Raw genomic sequence first — 25,695 nt, forward strand, 5'->3', positions numbered from 1 at the left:
TGTTATCGATTAAAGTACATACTGCTATTATATATTTTTACATTTTGCTCCTGTTACCAGAAAGCTTTATAAATTAAACAGAAATAGATAGAATACCGATAGATATCTATGGGGTCTTCAATAACCATTCCTGTTTTATGTGTTCATGGCTCACTCCTTGTCATTCTCAGGAGAATATATGCAGTGAGGGGACTCAAGTAGCCTTATTATTTTTTATTATTGTTTGTTTTTCTTTTGGGGCCACACCCAGCAGTGCTCAGGGCTTACTCCTAGCTCTGTAGTGAGAGACAGATTCAGATGATCATACACAGTGCCAGAAATGGAACTGGTCTCAGTCACATTATCTTTTTGGCATGGAAGTCACACCCACATGCATGATTTTTGTTTGGTTTACTTCTGATGGCACCCAACAGACTGTATGGGACGTAGGATATCGAACGTGGTTGAGATGAAAGCAATAGAAGCACCTTAGCTGCTGTACCATCTCTACAGCTTCACATTTATATTTTTATATATTTGAATTTAACATTTTTGCATGTTATGAGCTGAATTATATTTTGTGACTCAAACATATATTAAAATTATATCACCCTATATACCAACATTTAGAAATGTTGTCTTTGGATGTTATGGTGGTTAGAAAAGTTTTTCAAATAGATCTTTTCTATCACATTTATAATAAAATGTGGTCTGATTAGAACGTTTCCTCACTTGCTTTGAATCTCACATTCTAGCCATCATACACCCCTGAACACACATACACACACACACACACACACACACACACACACACACACAAAGAGAAGAAGAAACTATTAGTCTCAAATAGAGTGATTTATGTCAAACCATTCAGGACTTAATATCTCACCTAATTGTATCCTTAGTCATTCCCTATAGTAAAATTTTAACTAATCAATCTAGATATACTCCCAGGTCTCAGGACCCAGACACACAAGGCACATTTAAAGGAAGGTGACTTTGCCTTTTGTCTTTTGTTAATAATGTTGTCTTGCTCTCTTTGTGATTACTACTATTACAACAAAATACAATCCATTGTGTGGTTATCCTTGCAGATCTTTTTTAACTTAGTTTGGAAGTTGCCAAATTCATGAATTGTTTAATAAAGCTGTTTCATAATTATCCTTGCATCTATTCACAGCAGTTTTGTTTTTCAATACATGCATATTACTTGGTAAAAGAAGACGATCTGAAAATACACACACCTTAAATTCTGTGATTCCAATTACATGGTATTTGGAAAAGGCAAAAACAGTGAGATCAGTAGTTTTTTCTTGGGAAAGATGAATGAACAGAGCAGAGGATTTTCAGTGGAAAGAAATTACTTGGTATGGTTCTTTAATAGTGGATAAATGCATTATAAATGTTCAAATATGTAAACATTTTATATATATATACATATATGATATGTATAAAACCACAAGTGAAGTCTAAGGTAAGTGAAGTCTAAGGTAAGTCTAAAGTAAGTCTAACCTGGTCCATATAGGCTTGCTCCAGACAGATAAATGAGGTTTTTTCTGAGTAGGGGTGGTGTGTTACTATTTTTTTAGAAGAAATAATAAAACTAGGAGAATTGCCTAACCCTGAAGTAAAGGAACAAGTGAGACACATTGCTTTGAAATGCAAAAACAGGCTCTTTGGAATTGGAAAAATTGAGGCACCATCAAAAGAATGGTGAACACTTTCAGAAAAAAAGAGAATGTGTTAGTCATAATAAGAATATGAAAGGACCATCCTTGAATTCTAGACTTTTTCTGAGTGGACACACTGATTTTTGTTTGTTTGTTTTGGGGCCACAACCAGTTACTACTGGGGTTACTACTGGCTATGCCTTCAGAAATCGCTCCTGGCTTGGGGAACATATAAGAGGACGGGGATCGAACTCAGGTCCGTCCTGAGTCAACCACGTACAAGGCAAATGCCCTACCACTGTGCTATTGATCCGGCCCCAACATACTGATTTTTTTTATGGAGAGATCTCCAGGCTAAGACAATTGGGAGAAATTATATACAACTTTCTCCTAAAAGTCCTTCACGGCTTTTGTCTTCCTCTGGAGAAGCCCATGTTTTCTCTTAAACATGTAATCTTTCCTTCTTTGTTTCTTTTCTTTACTTAGATAAATTGCATGTCTCTATGGTTTTAGGATTCGGCTCTTTCTTTTTTTCCTCTCATTGTCCTTCATATACCTGGATTCTTAGGTTCTGACATATTTGGTCATTGTCATAGTTGCTGTTGTTACTACAAATTGTTATGACATTGATAGATATAATTTTAATGCATTAAGAATTATTGTTATATTATGAGTTAGACCATGGTCAGTAGCAACCAAAGGCCAACCTATATGTGCTCCTACTTGGTTTTCAGAAAACCTGCAGATTGTTATAAAATTATAGTAGTTTATCATCTATCTATTATCTATCTATCTATCTATCTATCATCTATCTATCTATATCATCTATCTATCTATCATCTATCTATCTATCTATCTATCTATCTATCTATCTATCTATCTATCTATCTATCTATCTATCTAGCATCTATATCTATCTATCTATCATCTATCTATATATCTATCTATCATCTATATCTATCTATCTATCATCTATCTATCTACCTATCTATAACTATCTATCTATCTACCTACCTACCTATCTATCTACCTATCATCTATCTATGTAATCTATCTATCTTTGTCTCAAATCATTCAAAGTTTAGGGGTTACTCCTGGCTCTGTGCTAAGGAATCACTTGTGATGGTACTTTGGAACCCTATGGAATGCCAGGATCAAACTTAGGTTCTTTACTTGCAAGACATCTCTCTGAACCTGTGGTGACTATTTATATTCTTAAATAAAAATTGGTGCTGAGCTTGAGCAGACTATTGACTATCAATGCTTAGAATTCTCCATGCTCGCTGATTTTCATATACCATTTCCCTCTATCTAAGACTTCAACACTAAATTAAACACATTTCTTACTGTTTAAATTTTGAGCTACACATGGCTGTGATATAGCTGAATGTAGAATTTGTGAAAAAATAAACTATAAATAAGCTTGTGATTTATTATATCTAAATAAATATTTGATTAGTACATCAAAGTTATGAACCCCCATCTTTGCCTTTTTGTTTAGCTTTCACCCTAAATGTATTTGAGCTTCTCACCATATGAATACATGGGCTCACATAAAATTTTCTCAAGTGAAAAGAGATCACAATTCGAAAAAGCTTAAGCAACATTTAAACAAACATTTTAAATGTTACTTGCAAGTAACTGACATAGGGTTGATGCTTGAAGAAACCTGAGATCTATTAGGAATGATCCCTGACCATAAAGTCAGGAGTAAACTTCTAGCACAGCTAACAGTGATCCCCAAATAACAACAACAACAACAACAACAACAAAGATTATGGATCATGAAAATCATATTTGTTTTGTCAATAAAGTTAAACGTATTTGTAACATTTTTTTCTTCTTGTTTTATTTGTCTGTTTAGAAGTAATACCCTCTAGTGCCCATGGGCCACTTCCTTATTAGTATTCTACTCTGCTAAACAATATTCTATGAAAAAATTACTAGGTGCCGGTACCAAACCTGGACTTCTTTCATTCAAAATGTGTACACTAGCCACAGATTTATCCCTCCAACCCCTGACTCAGATTGTCAAGATCTGCCTAAAGCTGGAAGTATAGCTGCTACACTACATGGGATAAATTTTTATATCAAGCCACTATGCTTCAAATTTTCTCTTGAAAATTTACCTAATCTTTAACTCACATTGAAATATAAACAAAATGTTCAGTGGTGAAAAGTCTCTTAAAAGGCACTTCTAAAATCATGGTACTGTGATACTATCTAAATTGGTCTTATGAGGTTATTTTCAATAAGAACAAATGAAAACTTTTCTCAATGACCCAGTTTGCCTCATTCAATAAGTAGACCATAAAAGTTTAAAGAATAAAGCATATTTGGAAGAAGGGGCAATAACCAGCTGTGCTCAAGGCTCACTTCTGGTAGGATTTGGGGCACCATATGCTGTGCTAGGGTTCAAACCTGTGATTTTCATGCAAGGACAGTACCTTATCATCTATACTATCTCTGATTCTAGAATGCAATTTTTGTCCTTTTCCCATTCAAAGAAACAATTGATCCCTTGTGTACCCAAACTTTTTATGATTGGAATAATTCAGTTTGTGAAGAATTTATAAGGTGTAGGTCTATCTGAGGATTTTATCTGTATTATTTCACAGTGAACAATCAAAGTATTCCTTCCTTTATACATAAATTCCAACCTTTTTTCTCCTTGACAATCCAGATTTCTTAACAAGGCTATAACATGATTAGTCTCATTCTTCTTTAATTTTTACAACCTTTTAATTTTTGTATATCCATATTGACAAATGAATCTTTCATTCTGAATATACTTAATATTTTTGATTAATCATTGAGCCAAAAAGGAATCCAAAGGGGTGGGTGATTTTCTTCTATGGCTCAATATTCTTGTGAAATGAGTTAAAGTTCAAGTGGGGCAAGGAAGAAGATGGAAAAAATATTTAGAAATTATAATCTCAAAATGAAGATTCATTTTACTAAGAATCTGTTTTCTTCAATAAAGAGTATAAGACAAAGAATAATTAAGGGATTTTCTGAAACAACAGCATTATTTGGTATTAAGAATGATATATACATATATAATCTGATTAAAATTCTACATAGGTTCATAAGTAAAACCTATAAAACTTTAACCTAGATAAATTTCAAAGTGAGTAAAAGTATATTTTTTTCTAAACATAAGCAGGGAATGACTTAAGAACCTTTTGAATTGTTTTCTAACTCTGTACTCTGATAATCAAATGTAATCAGAAAGAGAAAATAAAGTTCATCTTGATGTTCTCACCCTAGAAGTTTAAAGCAAGTTGTTTTAACAGAAAATGATAATGTTGAGATTCAGTTATATTTATCTTTAATTTGTGTCATTTTACTGAAGGATTCAACTGGTCTCTTCATAATCAAAAGAAAATGAATACAGATCTATGTACAGAAAACATCATAATATTAGCTTTCCTGACAAGGTATGCATTATAGAAAAAATGATTAAGTCCAGAAAACATTATGTCATATCTTGTGTTCAGCACCTAAAGGCAAATGTTAATATTTTGGAATATATGCAATTAGAAAAGAACACTGATTCCACAGAGAATAGCTATAGCCTCTGCACAGTTTCTTTAAAAGTGTCTCTTATAGGAGCCAGAGTAATAGCACAGCAGGTAGGTATTTGCTTTGCATGCAGCCAACTGGGGTTTAATCCCTGACATCCCATATGATCCCCAAGCTATGAATAATCTCTGATCACCTTTAAGTATTTCCCACCATAAAGAAATGACCTTTCAGTAGGTGGTTACTCTATCAAGGGTCCTCAAACTTTTTAAACAGGCGACCAGTTCACTGTCCCTCAGACCATTGGAGGGTCTGACTATAGTAAAAACAAAACTTATGAACGAATTCTTATGCACATTGCATATATCTTATTTTGTAATGAAGAAACAAAACAAATACAAATACAATATGTGGCCCACGGGCCATAGTTTGAGGACCACTGCTTCAATCAATAGTTCTACAATGACAGTGGGGAGGATTTTAGAGAGAGATTTGTATAAGGTTAATTTAGGTTGGAGGCTAAAATAAATTAAAATATAAATGCTTTAATTTGGAAGAAGTTGCCTGGTAAAGACAAGCCACAAATGATTTAATAGATGTTCAGGGGTTACTCCTGGCTATGCGCATAGAAATCGCTCCTGGCTTGGGGGGCCATATGGGATGCTGGGTATCAAACCCAGGTCCGTCCTGGGTCAGCTGCATGCAAAGCAAATGCCCTACCGCTTCTTTCACTCTGGCCCCTATTAATGTCAGTTTTATGCCTGATCTTTTTAATTTCACATCCACCATCAAAGAGCTCCTTTCCTCCACCGATGTCCCAACAATCCCTCCCAATCTTCCTTTTCTCTTCCTCATTGCAAGCAGCCAGGTAAACTCAGTTTTGCAGATTCACTCTAGTTCTGTTGTCTTTGGCCATTTCATGTTCTTTTATTATGAGATGTATAATTATCTCTCTGTTCCTCTTCTTCTGACTCACTTCACTCAGCAGTTTTCAAAGAATATCAGATGAAAAAAAATGTATATTACTATTCAGGATTAAGCTAGATCAACAGCCAGCCAATTCTCAAGTGTGCATATTAAGACTGAGATATACTCTAAGGATACTGCTAATGAAGTTTGAAAATGTAATCATGTCAGGTTCTCACCTTATTTCATTGGTTTGTGGATCCATAGTTCTTCAAAACCCACACAAATGCCACATAAGGCATTCTAAAAGGGCATCATCCTCATTCCAAATCATTTAAAAATTAGATGTGAGCAGATATCCGCTCAGTGCATTAAACCTAACATTATATCCATTATAAAAGAGCAGAGGAAATGAAAATATTGCTTACAAATGACCTTATTACATAATTTTGTCAGCTCACTGTTTAATACAAGAAAGAGAGATGTAAAATTAGAGCACAGTAACATTAGTAAAATTATCAAGAATTTGTCTAATGTTGATTTATATTTCAGATTTGAAGATATGATTATAGGCTTGCCCTTGTGCTGCAGTATCTTCGCAAAAAAGCAGGAGCTGTTTCTTCCATAAGCCTTGGTTGAATACTAAGTAATATTTCTGAGGAACAAACAGGTAGTCAGACAGACAGACAGACAGACAGACAGACAGACAGACACACACACACACACACACACACTATCCTCCCCTGTAGTATTTTGAGTAAGAATGGCCTGCAGAATCCTATGTTATCCTGTTTTTTATAAAGTCCCATACTACCCCTTTATAGCCATCCCTCCCCTTTCCCCATTATACTAGAGCTTAAATAAACTAATCTTTATCTTCATAATTCAATTAAGTGTCATATAATATAAAATTTTATGATTTATATTCATTTAACATTGATCCCCAACAATAATTTAATTTTGGTTTCAAAGCTTTATTTATTTATTTTTGCTGGTGAGCAAGAATGGCATGGAAATGCCATAGTTTATTTTACTGTTAATCAATTGAAGATTATTGAAGCCACTTTACCAATAAATAATATTATAGAGATCTTTCCAGGGTTTATTTGCATTTTTTATATTATTTAGTAAAATGCCTAAATTTTGACTATTATAATTGGATTATTTGTTTTTGTAAGTATTAAATTTAGAGAGCTTACCTTTATATACTATAGATATAAAGTTTCTCTGCAATAAAACTAAATTTTTTGCTTCATCAGTGACTTTTATCCTCTGAAGAGGAGAACACTTTCAGAGAAAATATTTTTCATTATTTTGGTGAAATCCAACATACTCATTATGACTTTTTTTGATGGATTTTTGATGTTTCTAAAAGAAATCTTTACCTAAATGTGAGTCAAATTTTCTCTTCTCCAGAAACCTCATCATTTTTTTTTTTTTTTTTTTTTTGGTTTTTAGGCCACACCTGGCAGTGCTCAGGGGTTACTCCTGGCTGTCTGCTCAGAAATAGCTCCTGGCAGGCACAGGGGACCATATGAGACACCGGGATTCGAACCAACCACCTTTGGTCCTGGATCGGCTGCTTGCAAGGCAAATGCCGCTGTGCTATCTCTCCGGGCCCATCATCATTTTTTAATAGCAACCACTATACTAGATTCTATGGGAGAAACTATATAAACTTATAAACTTAAAAGTATGAAAGGTTGTAAAATTCGTTTATAATTTTTGTTTTGTTTAGTTTTGGGGCCACACCCATTGACGCTCAGGGGTTACACCTGGCTATGCGCTCAGAAATCGCTCCTGGCTTGGGGGAACCATATGGGACACCAGGGGATCGAACCATGGTCCATCCTAGGCTAGCACTTGCAAGGCAGACACCTTACCTCTAACGCCACTATCCAGCCCTGGACTTCATAATTATTTTAGGATGGGTAAAAAGAATTTAAAAATATAAATTAAAACTACACTGGAAGAAAGAAGCATTGGAGGACATGCACAGACTAGTTTTATAGCTAGCTATTAATTGCTGAATATGTTTTTCTGGTTTTTGTTTGATTATTGGGCCACAGCAGTGATGCTCAGAGTTACTTCTGGCTATGCGCTTAGAAATAGCTCCTAAACAAAAAATAAAACAACCAAAAAGTATAACATTGTTTTTCAATCTTAAACTTTTACTAAACTCAAATGAGATTCTATTTCACTGTTATAACAAGAGAGTAATGTATGACCTTTTTTTAACTTTCAAAACCGTTTTTTAGAATATATAAATTGTATATTATCAGATAATTTTGTAAGTACCTTAATAAATTTGACTTTGATTCAACAAATATTAATGACAATTCAACATTAAAATAATTAGTTAACATAACAGTTTAATTTCTAAATATTTCTTATCTTAATTTTAATTAGCATATAATATGTTAATTTCATCATCGTCAACTTAGAAAATATTAAAAAATAAAGAATTTGCTAGGACCTAAATAAATTTGTATTTTAGTTTTCAGTATACACCAAAATACAAGTTTTATTTGAAAAAATTGTTAGGGAATATTATTAAATGTTTTCAAATAATGCTTGGAATAACACAAGAATTACTACAAGAACTTCATTTATTTTCCTGTTTCTCTGCTGCAAACTGTTTAGTGAAGTAAAAAGTCAAACTATTAAACTGAATTGGTTGGGACCTACTAACCCAAGATCTATTAATCTGTAGCCTTTTTAGCTATTGGGACCTATAGACTCTACTTTGCCTCAAATTTCTTTGTAAAATTCTGTCTTCTGACTGCTTCTGTTTTTTCATCCTCCTTCCTTTATAATATTATGCTTTAAAAACAAACAAACAAACAAAAACAAAAAGAAGGGGCTGGAATGATAACACAGATGATATTTACCTTACATGTGGCCAACCAAAGTCCCATCCTGAGGATCCCATGTGTCCCCTGAGCCTGCCAGAAATAAGAGCAATTTCTAAGCACAGAGCTAGGAGTAATCCCTGTGCACAGCCAGGTGTGGCTTCCAAACCAAAGGGGTTGTGGAAGAAAAAGAATTGATGTATAGCTCTGCCATCTAGCAAAGTAAGAAAATTCTATATGAACATCACTGATTCTTCATCATATAGAATCACATGGTGGTGAAATGCATAAGTTCTGTTATTAGTAAGCCTGATGTTAATTTTTTATTTGTCTTGTTTTGGACACAAACACTGATTATCAGGGTTATTCTTGGTTCTAACCAGGAATCAATTTTGACAATGCTTGACGAACCATATGTGATACCTGGAATTAGACTGGGGTTGGCAACATACAAGGCAAGCACCTTACCTCCTCTTACTATGTATCTGGTCATTTTTTATTTACACTACATGTTTATATGACTGGTCCTGGTATCATTCTTTTCCCCCCTTTTTTCCCCTATGAGGTTGAATGATTCAAATTATGCTATTCTGTTGGAGATGAAAAGGTTAAGGAAAAGAGAAGAAAAGATTTGGTATCAACAACTAAAAAAGAAAAAATCACCGAATAATATCCACAAAAGTAAAAAAAAAAAAAAAAGAAAAATGTGGAAGAAAAAAGAATAGGAAAATAATATAAAAAATAAAAAAAAAACAAAACCAAAAAAAGTGCTGCAGTGGCATGGTTTGGTGTTACCACACCTGTTTTTGTTTGTTTGTTTGTTTGTTTTTCGTATAGGCACAGTAAGTATTGGGAAAGGAAGAAAATTCCCGTAGCCTAAGAGATTCAGGGTTTCTCCACTCTTGAAGCATATTGTCATGGGAACAACCACTAGCTTCATACCTCTCATTGCCATATCCCAGGTTTGTTTGTTTGTTTGTTTTTGTGGTGTCAGGAACCTTCCCTCTTGGTTGTGGATGAGAAAATAAGCCACTGTAGCAAGCAATCTTTGTATTTGCGCAGGTCCTAGGACAAAGCCTAGGATAGAATCTTTAAGGTTGTTCCAACATTGTTGGTGTGTTAGTTTTCTGTAGCATGTGCTCCATGTTTTTGGTCGTTCCCTAAGCTGAAGTCTAGGAAATTATGATTCCAAAGGTTCTGCTCAGTCTCTGTTGTCAGAATTGTGCCTCTGTACTAGAAATCTTGATTTTTGTAAGAGACCTGGGCTTGGAGAATCATATGAAATGCCAGGAATCGAACCCGAGTGTGTCACAGGTTGGCAGTGTGTAAAACAAATGCCACTCCTGTGCTATCACTTTAGCCCCACATACGGGTAATTCTGACTCAAAATACAGTGTGAAGATTAAATGAGATTATTTATATATCTCTTAAGTGCCTTGTCTTTCATGTAATAAGCCCTCAACAGTATTTCCTTACTACTCAGCTTTATTTTTATAATTTCAGGACTGTGGTTAGAGTTAAATATTATCCAAAAAATACTGTTTATGGCCTTTTAGCATATTCATTATTTTTATCAATTGTTCGATTTTATCAATGCTATTGTTGCTAATCAACAATGTGCCTAATATATGTAAGGCTTTGTCATAGATAAACATTTATAGAAGAAAAGATATAGGATTTAGTAATAGTTTTATTTTTAGGAAATCTTAGGGGTTTCTTGAGGTATCCTTTATTGATAAGAGAAGGTAGCTTGATGTAGCTGGTTTTATTTATTTATTTTTAGAGGCAAAAATAATGATAGTACATACTCTTCTTAAATGAACAATAAATGTTAACTCATATACATTCCTAATTTGACAAATAGTGTATATAAGTAATGTTGATTTGTACTCAAAATAGTACTATTCCACAATATATAACAAATATATAACAAATGAAAGAAATAGGATGACTCGTATTTGTTCTGTTAGAATTCTACTAAGGGAATAGAGGCAATCTATGACTCTGATACATCTTATGGTTATATTTTTATAAACTTTCTAGGCAAGAATGATCAGTAAGAGATTTCCTTTTATTAGATTATTTAAACTAAATAGTGCATAACATTAAGAAGTTTTCAGCTGGTTATTAAGCATTACAAAATCAATTTAATGGAAAAAAACAATCCATGAAAAAGTGTGTTTGTCCTCAGAACATATTAAGTATCATAGATTTCTTAGAGAAGTTATTATTATGTCACTCGGCATAGAAATAAGCAAATTAATCAGAAAGGTACTTTTATGCAAATAATCTCTTATGCCTTATTTTCTTACAAAAACTAGTAAGTTTAAGAACACAATAAAATCTTTTCCCCATATTCTTTAGATGTAATGTGTAAAAGTAAAACTTGGTGAATCCCTAAATAAAAACACATATTAAATAAAAATTATACCACAAGATATGAATTTCTCATTGTACACTATTATTTATATGTATACAGCGTAAAGAAGTTTACAAGCAGAAATAGATTTGAGCTGATATAATTTTTAATATTAAAAATAATATAGTGACATTGAATCGGAGCTTTCCCACCACCAATGTTGTCTTCCCTCCTCCCCTGTTCCTGACATGCATCCCATATCCCCCTCCTTTGCCCACTGGGTTGCTAGTATAAGTGGTCTAGCTTGTTGTAGATTGGTGTGTCTAGCTTGTTGTAAATTCGGTATCGAATCTGTTGTCATTGGCTTTGGATTTGGTATTTAAGTCTGATCATTTTTTTATTTCTACTCGATGTTCATACGACCGTTTGGTCTTGGTACCCTCCATTATTTCTCCTCCAATTTGTGAGGTATAACAAGATGGTTCAAGTTATGTGGTTCTGTTAGAAGGAAAGAAAAAAAGGGAGGGTATAAAATGAACAAGCAAAAAATGGGAGGACTCCTTCTAGAGGCTATAAATATTAATTTAAGAGACTAAAAAGAAAAAGGAAAAAAAACATAAAAAGAATATAAAAACATCAAAAAAATAAACAAAAAAACCGAAAAGCACCAAAGCAATAAGCACCATGGCAATAAAGACAACAACCAAGCAATAACCATGGTTGATATAATTTTTAACAATACAATATATGTGCCTCAAAGAGTTTAAAATACATCTATATAACATATAGAGCTGAAATTAGTAACTATTTTTAAAAGTGTTCTGACTACAAAGACAACTAGAAAAGATGATTTGGCAATTTAATAAAATACTTCAGATAGAGTTTTGATCCTCATATGTTACCCACTCTTTCAGTCATATGTTGCTGCTATATTTGTTACCAACCATTTCATTCATGTGTTACTACCATAATTTTCTAGTCAGACTAAGGTAACTCAATTCTTTATTGCTGTAATAATATTGTTTTTTGAAATACAACTCTGTTATGGTGACTTCAAAGATAATGCAGGCAGAACATTAACCAAGAAAAGAGGTTCATATTACTTGAAGTGATGAAGTGGTTCATCACTACCTCATAGTGATGGAGACTCTGTTAAATATAAAAAGGAGCTAATATAACACTTAAAGAAAAATATATCAACATAACAGTCCTGACAAAATATATTCAGAAAATTTGTGATCTCTGAAATTTGCAATTTTCTGCAACTTATATCCAATAGTTAAAAAGAAATGATTATTATTTACATGATTCTTTTTTTTTGTGGGTTTTTTTTTTTTTTGTCACACCCGGCAGTGCTCAGGCGTTACTCCTGGCTCCAGGCTCAGAAATTGCTCCTGGCAGACACAGGGGACCATATGGGACACTGGGATTCAAACCGATGACCTTCTGCATGAAAGGCAAATGTCTTACCTCCATGCTATCTCTCCGGCCCACATGATTCTTTTTAAATAACTTTTTTTTTTCTGGTTTAGTGGACTACTCAGTAAGTACAACTAGTAACTTCATGGTTTATTTCATGTTAAAAACAATAATATCATGGGTGGTGAGGTGGCGCTAGAAGTAAGGTGTCTGCCTTGCAAGCGCTAGCCAAGGAAGGACAGCCATTTGATCCCCTGGTGTCCCATATGCCCCCCCCAAGCCAGGGGCAATTTCTGAGTGCTTAGCCAGGAGTAGCCACTGAGCATCAAACAAGTGTGGCTCCCCCCCAAAAAAACCAATGATATCACAATTAAAAACTAAATATGAAAAATAATAAACTACTGAGTGACTCAAAAATTCTAAGTCTTACATAGTAGGCAGGTTTCCCAGACTGTCTAACTATATATTTTAAAATTGTAAAATTAATAGTCAGGGGCCAAATTGATAAAACAGTAGATAGGGTATTTGCCTTGCATGCAGCCAACCTGCATTCAAACTCCTGCAATCCATATGGGCCTTCATGTACCACCAGGAATGATACCTGAGTATCTCTGGGTATGGCCCCCAGAAAGGAATATTAATAATCAAAAATCTTACTATAGAAATGATTCTCAAATTTAAGAAAGTACAAGACAAAATCTATGACAAAAGTATAACTATGAAAGGCTCATGTCTCCTTCAGTGATTTTATTTAACCTTGTTGTCAAATCCATGTCCTTACTAGATATTTTTTAGAATAAGGTGCTTCAAAACATACACATATAAAAGTACTCCCAAAATATAGATCATCAAACATGAAAACTTAATTGTATCCACCCTCTGTCCACAGTTGTAGAATTCTGGTTAAACACTGCAGTATAGAAATACCCTTGCACCCATCATTCCCTTACACCCAAATTCACACACATTAGTAGAACTGTTATCAGATTTCTTGTTGCGTTTTCAGCTTTAGGTCATTTGTATAATCCCTTTCTCTTTCTCTATTTCTTATGCAAATTGTTTAACTTGAATTCTCTAATATGAAAAATGTTACTCTATCAGATAATAATTTCAGATAAATACTATAGATGAGACTATATTGTAGCTAATTTTATCTTAGAAGAGATTTATGGAAAAGGTCTTTATTTAAATATATTTGCGCATGATCTATAAGCCTAAAGCTGTCTTCCCCACGGAGAGTCTTTATTAGCAAAAGGGACAATCAGGAAGAACATGCTCTGTGAGTAATCTTTGTTTCTTCATTTATAAACGCAAGAAGTATCCAATAAAAGCAAAATCAAAAATGTCTAGAATTGGGTTTGCTGTTCCAAGTAATTGAATCCTATTTGTTTAAAGCTAGAATATCAGGAGAAACATCAGAGCAGAAAACAGCTTCTGCTGAGTGGATAGTTATTAACTGGAGATTGCAAAAATGGTTTTATAGCCTTGTTTTTCTATTCATAAAATAGAACTTCCATGTAAACCTTTTTTATAACCTATATGGCTCATTTTCCACCAATACTTCCCACAGAAGACATAGGAGGTAGGAAAACATGAAATTCAGCATGTATTCTCTGTTTGAAAATCTGAGAAAATTTGTTACTCAGACATTCAGAGTTATCTGAATAACAAACCATATGATGTAGATTCATGAATACATGTTAAGCTCTTTACTTTCAGCCCTCGGCTAGACAAAATGAACAATAATTGATTTTGATAGAAGATACACACAAAGTACTCCACATTTCTTACAGTTCTTGATCTTCAGAGCTCTGATTTTGATCACTATATAATGGAACAGTGTTGACAAAAGTTTTGTGATAAAAATGTTGAAGAATCTGTCAAACTAACAAAGCTGAAGGCCCATAAACTGTGTCTCATGTACATAAAACTTCACAAGTATACTGCAAAAGTAGTGGTGATTACATGAGTATTTAAATACAATATTTGAGAAGTAGAACATCATTAGTACTGTCAAATTTCTCACTATATTTACTGAACCAACAGAACAGAAAAATTCCTGTTTTCTTGCTGAGCACTAGATAAGAAAGTTACTAATATTTTTTTTTTTGTCCCCCAATTCACAATACATACCCGGCAAGGGGCCTGTGTTGAGGTGTATATGGGGTGCCTTTACTGTACCTCCTCTTTCTATACAGCCAGTGTAAAGAACACAGCCTGTGGTAAGAATTGGGAGGCCTTATTTTATCTTTTATTTATTTTTTTTTTCTTCAGGGCAAACTAAAGTTGTTTTTTTTTTTTTTTTAAGTAAGAATTCATTTAAAGGACAAAATTGATTAACCTAATAAGGTAAACTAATATAACATAATATAGTGACATAACATAACATATAATATAATTAATATAATAATAATACATGTAAGTCAAAGAAAGTTTCTGATTAAAAACACAATTTTTTTTTCCATAATGGCTTACATATCTTTCACTGTAGTATTTTGGGTACATATTCACATTAAATCAGGGGAATACCCATCACCTAATATGTCCTCTTCTCAATCAAAAATCAAATATACTGAAAATAGGCAGAGTCCTGTCTAGAGGCTTCCAACCTCAGTTTGAGAGAGGATGTGAAAAAAGTAATTAAAATACCACAACAATACACACACACACACACAAAAAAATATCGAATTAAATAACCGATAAGCACCACAACAATAAAGACAGGCACCACACAATAATCTCGGTTCTGAAATCAAATCATACTCAAGTGCAAAAAAGAAAGAGAAAGACAAAACAAAATAAAATAAAATAATATTGGAGACATCAACCGTAATCTCCACACCAAAATAAAGACGTCAAAAAAATAGATCATTTATTCTCCTCTTGCTGCTTTCGTGGTATGTGGAAGACTTCTACTTTATCTTGGATGGTAAAATCAGACCTGTTTCTAGAGAACTTGGTGGCTGTGCAGATCAGGGAATGGAGTTTATGGAGTCTTTCTTTGTGGTTCTAGCAGTTATGCTTCTTCAATGTCCTTTTTTTGTTTTTTATGTATTCTAGGTGTTTCAGAATAGTGCTACCATTCTGTGTTTTTCTTTTGTCTTCTGACTTACTTCGTTTAACATAACATGATCTAGGTCCATCCACGTTGCTGCAAAGTCTGTGATTGTATCATTTCTAACTGCCATGTAATATTCCATTGTATATATGTACCACATCTTAATGATCCATTCATCTGTTGTTGGACATCGAGGTTGGTTCCAAGATTTGGCTATTATACTGAGTGCTGCAATAAATAGTGGGGTGCATATGTATTTTGGAATGAATGTCCTTCCATCTTGGGGATATATGCCTAGGAGAGCAATTGCTGGGTCAAATGGCAGCTCAATTCTGAGTTCTTTGAGCACTCTCCAGACTTTTCTCCATAGATGTTGGACCAAGGGGCATTCCCACCAGCAATGAATGAGAGTTCCTTTCATACCACATCCTCTCCAACAAAGGTTGTTCCCATTATTTTTGATGTGAGCCAACCTCACTGGTGTGAGGTGGTATCTCATTGTTGTCTTGATTTGGATCTCCCTGATGATGAGTGAAGGTGAGCATGTTTTCATGTGTTTGTTGGCCATCCTTCTCTCTTCCTCAGAGAAATGTCTATTCATTTCGTCTCCCCATTTTTTTATGGCTTCGTTTGGTTTTGAAGGACTCAGGTTTCTGAGCGCTTTGTATGTTCTAGATATCAGCCCTTTATCTGATATATCAAGTGAAAAGATTTTTTCCCATTCTGTTAGCTGTCTTCTTGCATTAAGTAGGGTTTCTTTTGCCATGCAGAAGCTTTTTAGTTTGATATAGTCCCATTTGTTTATAGTTGATGCTAACGTTTTTGCCATTGGTGCTCCATTCTCAAAGACCCTTTTAATATAAAGGTCTTCGAGTGTTCTGCCTATTTTATTCTCGATAAACTTTATAGATTCAGGTCTGATTTCCAGATCTTTGATCCATTTTGAGTTGACTTTTGTATAAGGAGTGAGATATGGGTCGATTTTCACTTTCGTGCATATGAGTTTCCAGTTGTACCAACACCATTTGTTGAATAGGCTTTCTTTGTTCCATTTCATATTCTTGCCTCTTTTATCAAATATTAGTTGGCTATATATCTGGGGGTTTATGTCTGGGAATTCTGTTCTAATCCACTGGTCTGAGGTCCTGTCTCTGTTCCAGTACCATGCTGTTTTTATTACTATGGCTTTATAGTATAGTTTCAAGTTAGGTAAGGAGATACCTCCCAACTTCTCATTTTTCTGAATGTGTTTAGCTATCCTGGGTCTTCTATGGTTCCAAATGAATTTTATAATTGATTGTTCTATTTCTTTAAAGAATTGTGTCTGGATTTGGATAGGGATTGCATTAAATTTATATAGCAATTTGGGTAAAATAGTCATTTTGACTATGTTAATTCTACCTATCCATGAGGATGGGATGTTCTTCCATTTCTTTAGATCATCTTCAATTTCTTTCTGAAGTGTTTTGAAGTTTCCCTGGTATAGATCTTTCACTTCTCTTGTAAGGTTGATTCCTAGGTATTTGATATTTTTTGATACTATCTTAAATGGAATTGTATTTTTAATCTCTCTCTCCTCAACTTCATTGTTTGTATATAAAAACGCTACTGTCTTTTGTGTATTGACTTTGTATCCAGCCACTTTACTGTATTGGTTGATTGTTTCTAGTAGTTTTTCTGTGGATTCTTTAGGGTTTTTGATGTATATCATCATATCATCAGCAAATAGAGCTAGCTTGTGCTCCTCTTTCCCTACTTGAATTCCTTTGATTCCCTTCTCTTGTCGGATTGCTATTGCTAGGACTTCTAAGGTTATATTGAATAAGAGTTATATTGAATAAGGTTATATTGAATAAGAAAGTTACTAATATTTTAATCCTTGATCCCTTACCTGATAAATGAAGCTGGTGAAAAGCAAGCAGAGGTATTGACATTATAATTTTCTGTTGTTTCTGAGCATAAAGAAAATTCTGATTTGCTGTGGGGTTCAGAAAATAATGGAAATAATAGTGATGCTCATAGTCAACACTTACACTACAGATTATTTTAACTTCAGGTAAGCCAGCCACGTAAGCTGTATATTAAATTGCTTGATAAGGAAACTATGGTATGTTAATTTAAGCATGCTATTTGGGACAAAATAAAGAAAGTTAGATGATGCTAAGTGAAATAAGAAATAAGTGAAGAATAATATTTGATGATTTCACTCATTTACAATAAAATTAAGTAAAGCAAACAAACTAGAAAAAAATAACAAAACTGACTTCTAGATTTGATACACTAAAATTGGGTGACTGTGTATTGAATATAAATAAATTGATAATACTATAATGAGCACAAAAATACTATAGTCTTATAAAATGATGAGTTACTTAAAAAGCATATCTTTATTAGAAAATAGAAAGAGCAAACAAAAATGGCTCCATTGTCTTAAGGTGCTCAAGATGGCAAATTTAAAATGAAAATGACAGAATTTTTAAATTATAAAAAATAAATTTGCCAAAATAAAAATCTCTTGTACATTAGTAATAGTTCTTCTTATAATCCAGTTAACAATCTCTCAACCATTATATTTTCAGAAAGTGCATAATACATTTAAGCACTATATCAATATCTTTTTTTAAAAAAGTGGTCAAAAACAGTGATACTGACCAATTCTTGACAGATTTTATTTCCCACATCAAGAAAAGTTTCACTGTCCTTTCATTAGAAGCAGAAAGTATTAGTGAGATAGAACAAGTGCAGGAATATGACTTTTGCATATATGGGATATTGGTTAGATGCTAGGAACCACATAATTACCCTAATTCTGCCAGATGTAGCAACGTGGGCACTGGAGTAACTCTTTGGTTTCCAGAATCACAAGACCTGAGAAATATTGTTTCTTTGGGTCTGATCACTGAAATATCTCATTGGGTTAGCTTAATATTGTTTGGCTCATTCCTGGTGGGCTCAGGGGTCCACCTATGGTACCAGGGATTGAGTCCTGTCTGGCAACATGCAAAGCAAGTACCCAGCCTGTTGTACTATCTCTCAAGTCACAAGAAATATTTTTAACGTAGAGGTTCAACAAAAATTTAGTCGAGAAATAAAGTGTCTATTATTATTATTATTATTATTATTATTATTATAAGAAGGAAGGTGTCCTAGTGAAAAACACTAAAAGAAGAGGAGAAATATTTATATCTACTTTGAAGCAAAACTCCTCTTTCACAACAAATGCAGAAGATAATTTAAATGATACAGCCAAACGGCATCAATAATAATCTGTGACTCACTATGAGGAATCTGAATATTGTGTCAAGCAATGAAATCCTGCTATATGTGTTTATAAAGATACCAAAGTAGAGAGAAGACAGGGCGTTTCCAAAGGGTAGAAGTTAGAATAAATATATGAGATTAAGGAACAAAAGAAACAAACACTGAGGTGATAGATTAAGAAAAAAATAATTGTAAGAGGGCAGGAGAGACACCATAGAGGATAAAATGCTGAATGGGAGCAGACTAGATCTCTAATTCCCCAGATGGTCCCTGAAAGCACAACAGAAGTGATTACGGAGTGCAGACTGGAGTAAGCCAGTCACATGTGAAATCCACTTCAAAAGAAGAACTTATGTGAAAATATTATGTACAGGGAAACTATATTAAAATGCTTCAATGTTGATACAATAGGTATTTAGAAAAATCAGAACATTATTTTCGACTTTGAGAAGAATTAATAAATACATAATGACATAGAGTAGTATAGAATGAACTTAATGATAAATTCTTTATCAAAAAATTGAAAATAACATATAACCACTAGATGTTATTTTACTTTTGTACATATGCATAACATATATGTATATACAAAAATTTATTTTTCTTGTTAAAGTATAGATTAATCTTTTCAAATTCTCTGCAGAAGATAATTGAGAAATTTTTTTCTTTTCTTTTGGTGGTGGTGGTGGTAAGAGAATGTACAGATGCTCAGTGCTCAGGGTTTACTCTTGTTTGTGCTTAGGATGCAGGAGATAAACCCAGGTCAGCCACAGGCAAGTCAAGAACACTACCCACTATAGGATCCAGGTGTCCTCAAACTTTTTAAACAGGGGGCCAGTTCACTGTCCTTCAGCCTGTTGGAGGGCCAGATTATAGTAAAAACAAAAATTATGAACAAATTTCTATGCACACTGCATATATCTTATTTAGAAGTGAAGAAACAAAATGGGAATAAATACAATATGTGGCCCGCGGGCTGTAGTTTGAAGACCCCTGCCAGTGTTCTCTTCTGCCCAAGAAATGTTTAGGTATTTCATTGGAATAAGGTCATGATTCAAGAAATATATAATCAGTAAAACTACTTTCAGATCTTCAGCTTTAGACCAATCAAAATAAATTGTGTTATTTTGTTTGTTTTTGATAAGTTAGTGAAGAAAAAATACTTGACAAAATATTACAGTCAATCAGAGTAAATAGTCAAGAAAGGGAGGGTGCATGTAGAATGAAAGGAAAACAAATCAATAATAATTAGTGTTTTATCTGTTAAGTACATGGACAACAGTAGATACATTTGAAATCCAAAAAGCCTATATTCTCAATTTCTAAAAGACATCATTTCTACTGTAAATGAATACTGTAAGAAAAAAGAATTTTGGATAGAAAATACATATGGTCTCTGGGGAAGTATTGACTTGCTAAAGTATTCTCCTTGCAAAGGTATTTCATTAATATAATTTTGCTCTTGACATAGGAACATTCAATATATGTAAACATTTTAAAAGTAAGGCCATATACATTATTAAAATTTAACATTTTAAATTATAGTAAAGATGGAATTTGGAGTGCTGGGACATTGCAGGTGACCAAGATCATCATATCATCACAAGAATGGCTAGAATATTATAAAAAAATCAGAAATGTATAAAACTAGGTAATCAAAATTAGATACAATAACAACATATTTTTAAGAGATGAGTAGTTTAACTTCTACTTTCAATAAATTCAGTTTATGATTAATGGAGAATTTTATCTCTTTGAAATATAATAATAGCTCCTAAAGAAAGAAAATATTTTTGGAAGGAAACCAATAAAAGTTCAAAATTACATACTAGTCAAATGCAGAATAAGTAGTAGCTATATCAAAAAAGCAAAAATTACACTAAATTTGATATTAAATTGTTAAAACATATAAACAAATAAAAAAAACTAAGCCATAGATTTCTGATGTTAAGAACATATGAATACTTTAAAATGATATGGAAGCTACCTAGAAAATCTTAAAATGAAAAGTTGTATGAGGAATTGTTCATTCCACTCTAAGTCAAATATAATATTTACATTAATAGGCATGCAATATGCCTAACAAGTTGATTTAGTGGCCCATATTAAAAATCATAGACTATAAACAATTTTATATGTAAATAGCATATTTAAAAATAATTATATTAGGCCTACAAGCATTAAGTTAATAATATATTAAAATATGTTTTCAGGGATTTCAACTAGTTTCAACCATTATGGCTGCATGTCAATATCCTAATCCTTGATATCACTACTCTGTGTTTTTGGAAGAAATAAAATCTTAAAAGTATTTTTATGAAGCAATACATTATTTATCATTTATTTTTTGAAGCAAAGGTATAAATATAATACTGGCTGATATAGATAAAATAGTGAAAAATTTGAGTATACTAATAAAATCATACAACATTTAACTTTAATAATACAAATAAAATTATTATATTAAAAAATAAAACTAACTAAAATATGTTTTAATGAAAAAACGACAGATGTATTCCAGAATGAGGCATAGGATCTTGGTATTAATTTGAGTATTTAATATATTATGATAAATAAGAGGTATAAATAATAAATATATTTATATAAATGTGATTAAAGTTGGTTTTTTACGAATATATTATACCTAGATACTTATCTTTTAAAATATATTTCAAAATTTAATTTATAATAAAATTAAAATAGAAAAGTTAGTCAATATGCTGAATATATAAAAATTTCAAAAGCGAAAAAAGAGCTATACCATCATTCTGAGAATAAAGTAGTTTTGTACAGATTATATACACAAAAATTAATCCATAAATGATATTCAATTGCTACTAAATTTGAAAAGGTATTATAATGATGGAAAGAAGCTGAAATAAAAGTAACTTTAGAGATTTTATATACGAGAATGGATGAGATTAATCAAGAATATATTAATAAAATGAGTTAGGAAAGTATTTGAGCCTACATTATCATAAATTTAAATAGTTTTAAAGGAAATAATTTAATAATCATAGCACTAAAGCTCCAGAAAAAATTCAAAGGAAAAAATCCAAATACTTAACTAAATAGGCATAATTCATTACATGGCAAACTTTATATACAAGAAAGTGTAATAAATTGAAATATTACCAAGGACTAAGCATGAGCTTTGTAAATGTGAGACTCAGATTGTATAGATACTTGTAACTATGTGGTTGTGAGAATTTATATCTGGGCTTAACCTCTGACCATAGACCTGAGTACAGCCCTTGAGTATCATAAGATATGACAGAAAAACAAAATAAATATATCTGATATTTCCTATTCATCATGTTTTAAAACTTACCTGAGAGAAAAATAACACTATATAGTTTCGAGTATATATAAATTCACTGCAATTTACATACAGCCAAGGACATGACTCAGTATCTAAGACCTTGCATTGAAGGAGTGAGGTTGAGTATCTTTAGAGGGACTGTATTAAATCTGTACAATGCTTTGGGTAGTATTGCCATTTTAATGATATTAATCCTGCCAATCCATGACCAGTGTGTGTGTTTCTATTTCTGCGTGCCCTCTCATTTCTTGAAGCAGGATTTTATAATTTTCACTGTATAGGTCTTTCATGTCTTTAGTCAAGTTAATGCCAAGATATTTGAACTTGTGTGACACTAATGTAAATGGGGTTGTTTTCGTAAACTCCATTTCTTCTCTATCATCATTGGTGTATAAAAAGGCCATTGATTTTTGTTTGTTAATACTGTACCCTGCCACATTGCTATATGATTCTATTGTTTCTAGAGGCTTTTGGTAGAATCTTTAGGGTTTTTTAAATCTAGTATTATGTCATCTGCAAACAGTGACAGCTTGACTCCTAAAGATGCTATGACATTCTTCAAAGATGTGGATCAAATACTTCTGAAATTCATTTGGAACAATAAAAATCCACGAATAGCTAAAGCAATCCTTGGGGAAAGAAATATGGCAGGCATTACTTTCCCCAATTTTAAACTTTACTACAAAGCAATGGTTATCAAAACATCATGGTATTAAAATACAGACCCTCAGATTAGTGGAATAGGCTTGAGTACTCAGAGAATGTTCCAGAGGCAATCGCTTAATTTTTGATAAAAGGACAAGAAATCCTAAGTAAAACAAGGAAAGCCTCTTCAAAAGTGGTGTGGGCACAACTGGTTAGCAACTTGCAAAACAAAAAACTCAAACCCCCAGCTAATGTCATGTACGAAGGTAAAATCCAAATGGATTAAACACCTTGATATCAGACCTGAAACCATAAGGTATATTGAACAACACATAGTTAAAACACTCCATGACATTGAGACTAAAGGCATCTTCAAGGAAGAAACAGCACTCCCAAACAAGTGAAAGCAGATATAAACAGTTTGGAATATATTAAGCTGAGAAATTTCTGTACCTCAAAGAAAATAGTGCCTAGGATACAAGAGCAGCTCACTGAATGGGAGAACTCATCACCCAATACCCATCAGATAAGGGGCTAATATCCAAAATATGCAAGGCACTGATAGAACTTCACAAGAAAAAATACATCTAATCCCATCAAAAAATGGGGAGAAAAAATGAACAGACAATTTCTCAAAGATGAAATACAAATGGCCAAAAGGCTCTAATCACCGAGGAGATGCAAATCAAAGCAACAATGAGATATCATCTCACACCACAGAAACTGGCATATATCACAAAGAACAAGAACAATCGGTGTTGGAGGGGATGTGGGGAGAAAGAAACTCTCATTTACTGCGGCTGGGAATGCTGTCTAGTCAAGCCTTTATGGAAAGCAATATGAAGATTCCTCAAAAAATTGGAAATTGAGCTCCCATATTGTCCAGCTATACCACTCCTAGGGATATACCCTAGGAACACAAAAATACAATACAAAAATCCCTTCCTCACACCTATATTCATTGTCACACTATTTACAATAGCCAGACTCTGGAAACAACCAAGATGCCCTTCAACAGATGAATGGCTAAAGAAACTGTGGTACATATACACAATGGAATATTATGCAGCCCTCAGGAGAGATGAAGTCATGAAATTTTCCTATACATGAATGTATATGGAATCTATTATGCTGAGTGAAATAAGTCAGAAGGAGAAAGATCTACACTGAAAAATATCACTCATCTATGAGTTTTAAGAAAAATAAAAGATATTTTTAATAATAATTCTTAGACACAATAGAGGTGAGGGCTCAAAGGTCCTGCTCAAGATAGGAAGCTCACCAGAAAGAGTGAGGGCAGTTAAGAGAAAAAACTACACTGACAACTAATAAAACAATGTGAATGAATGGGGGAAGTTGAAAGCCTATCTCAAATACAGGCGCGGAGGTGGGTGGGTAGGGAGGTGAGAGATTTGGGCATTGGTGATGGGAATGACGCATTGGTGAAGGGGGTGTTCTTTATATGACTGAAACCCAACTACAACCATGTTTGTAATCAAATTATATAAAGAAAGATGTTAAAAAGGAAAGAAAGGGCAGTTCTATGTATGGTGTCACCATATACACACAGCTTGATCTGGACATCTCTGCTTTTTGTGCTTGTCAGTTCTGTTGCCTGAGATCACTGGTACTACAGGAAATTTCTAGCTACACCATAGTTTCTCTGTGAGCCCCAAACCCAAAAAGGGTGTGCAAGCACTATAACCATCAGTATGACCCCTAGCAAGTGCATGTATCCCACAACTAAGTGAATGTGATCAGTTAGTCTAACGACAATTAAATGCATATGCACAAAAGATAAGCATGGTTGTGATCTTATACAAAAGAGAAAGTGAAAATTAGTGAAAAAATTAATTATCTTAAAAGTGATAAATGAGGTCAATAAGATAGGGTGTAGAGTACAGGGGTAGGGTATAGCTTCCTAATTTAGAGTCAATCCCTGACACCACATGACTTCCAAGCATTGCTGGTTATAGCCCTAGAGGCCCCAAACATTGCAAGTTATGTTTCTGTTATTTCCTGACATTGCAGAATACAAGTCCTTGGGCTTTAGTATTGAACTGTCAGGCCAGTTTGATATCAAAAAAAATTACAAAAATTTCACTTGAAAACCAGTTGGGAGCAAAATATAAATATCACTTCATCTGATATGATTATAATATGAGAAATGCCTGATTATAATATATGAGAAATGCATTGCCCAAAATGCATGGATATGCGGTTATTAAGTGTAGTTATTTAAGTAACACATACTTTATTTTTCCAATGTAATTATCATTTTTCAAGTAGTTGTCAAGATGTTAAGACACTGATATTTTTATGTTATTTGAGCCTAACTATTTGGTAAATTTAGTAGTTTAATGGTTTGTTACTAGGATACTATAAATATTATAAACCTAGAACATATAGAAGCCTCCATTTAGTTGAATCTATCAAGCAAACAGCAGGACAGAACTCATTAAATATATGGCAACTAACAGAAACCTATTAAACTTTAAGTCTTCTGTAACGATTATACTTAAAGCTAATTATTAATAATGTTATATTGAGATGTGTTTCAATACATCTAAATATTTTATTAAAGGTTAGCTTTGGGGCTTGAAGGGAAATGATGCAACTAGTCAATAACAGGGCTAGGGCTTCATCTAACTAAGGCAAGTGTTCTACCTCTGAGCTACATTCAGCCTAACTCTGGGGTA

At 33.2% G+C, this 25,695-nt stretch overlaps 1 protein-coding gene and 1 non-coding gene across 2 annotated transcripts in view; both read right to left on the reverse strand.

Annotated features, from left to right (window-relative positions):
* LINGO2 (leucine rich repeat and Ig domain containing 2) overlaps positions 1-25,695 on the reverse strand; it is a 1,160,605-nt gene that overhangs the window by 342,458 nt on the left and 792,452 nt on the right. The gene's annotated exons all lie outside the window — the stretch shown is intronic.
* LOC126031669 (small nucleolar RNA SNORA51) lies at positions 14,817-14,949 on the reverse strand. The gene has a single exon (XR_007503507.1). It is a non-coding gene; the product is annotated as a small nucleolar RNA SNORA51 (small nucleolar RNA).

This window comes from Suncus etruscus, chromosome 1 (assembly GCF_024139225.1).
Source record: "Suncus etruscus isolate mSunEtr1 chromosome 1, mSunEtr1.pri.cur, whole genome shotgun sequence".
Lineage (NCBI taxonomy): Eukaryota > Metazoa > Chordata > Mammalia > Eulipotyphla > Soricidae > Suncus > Suncus etruscus.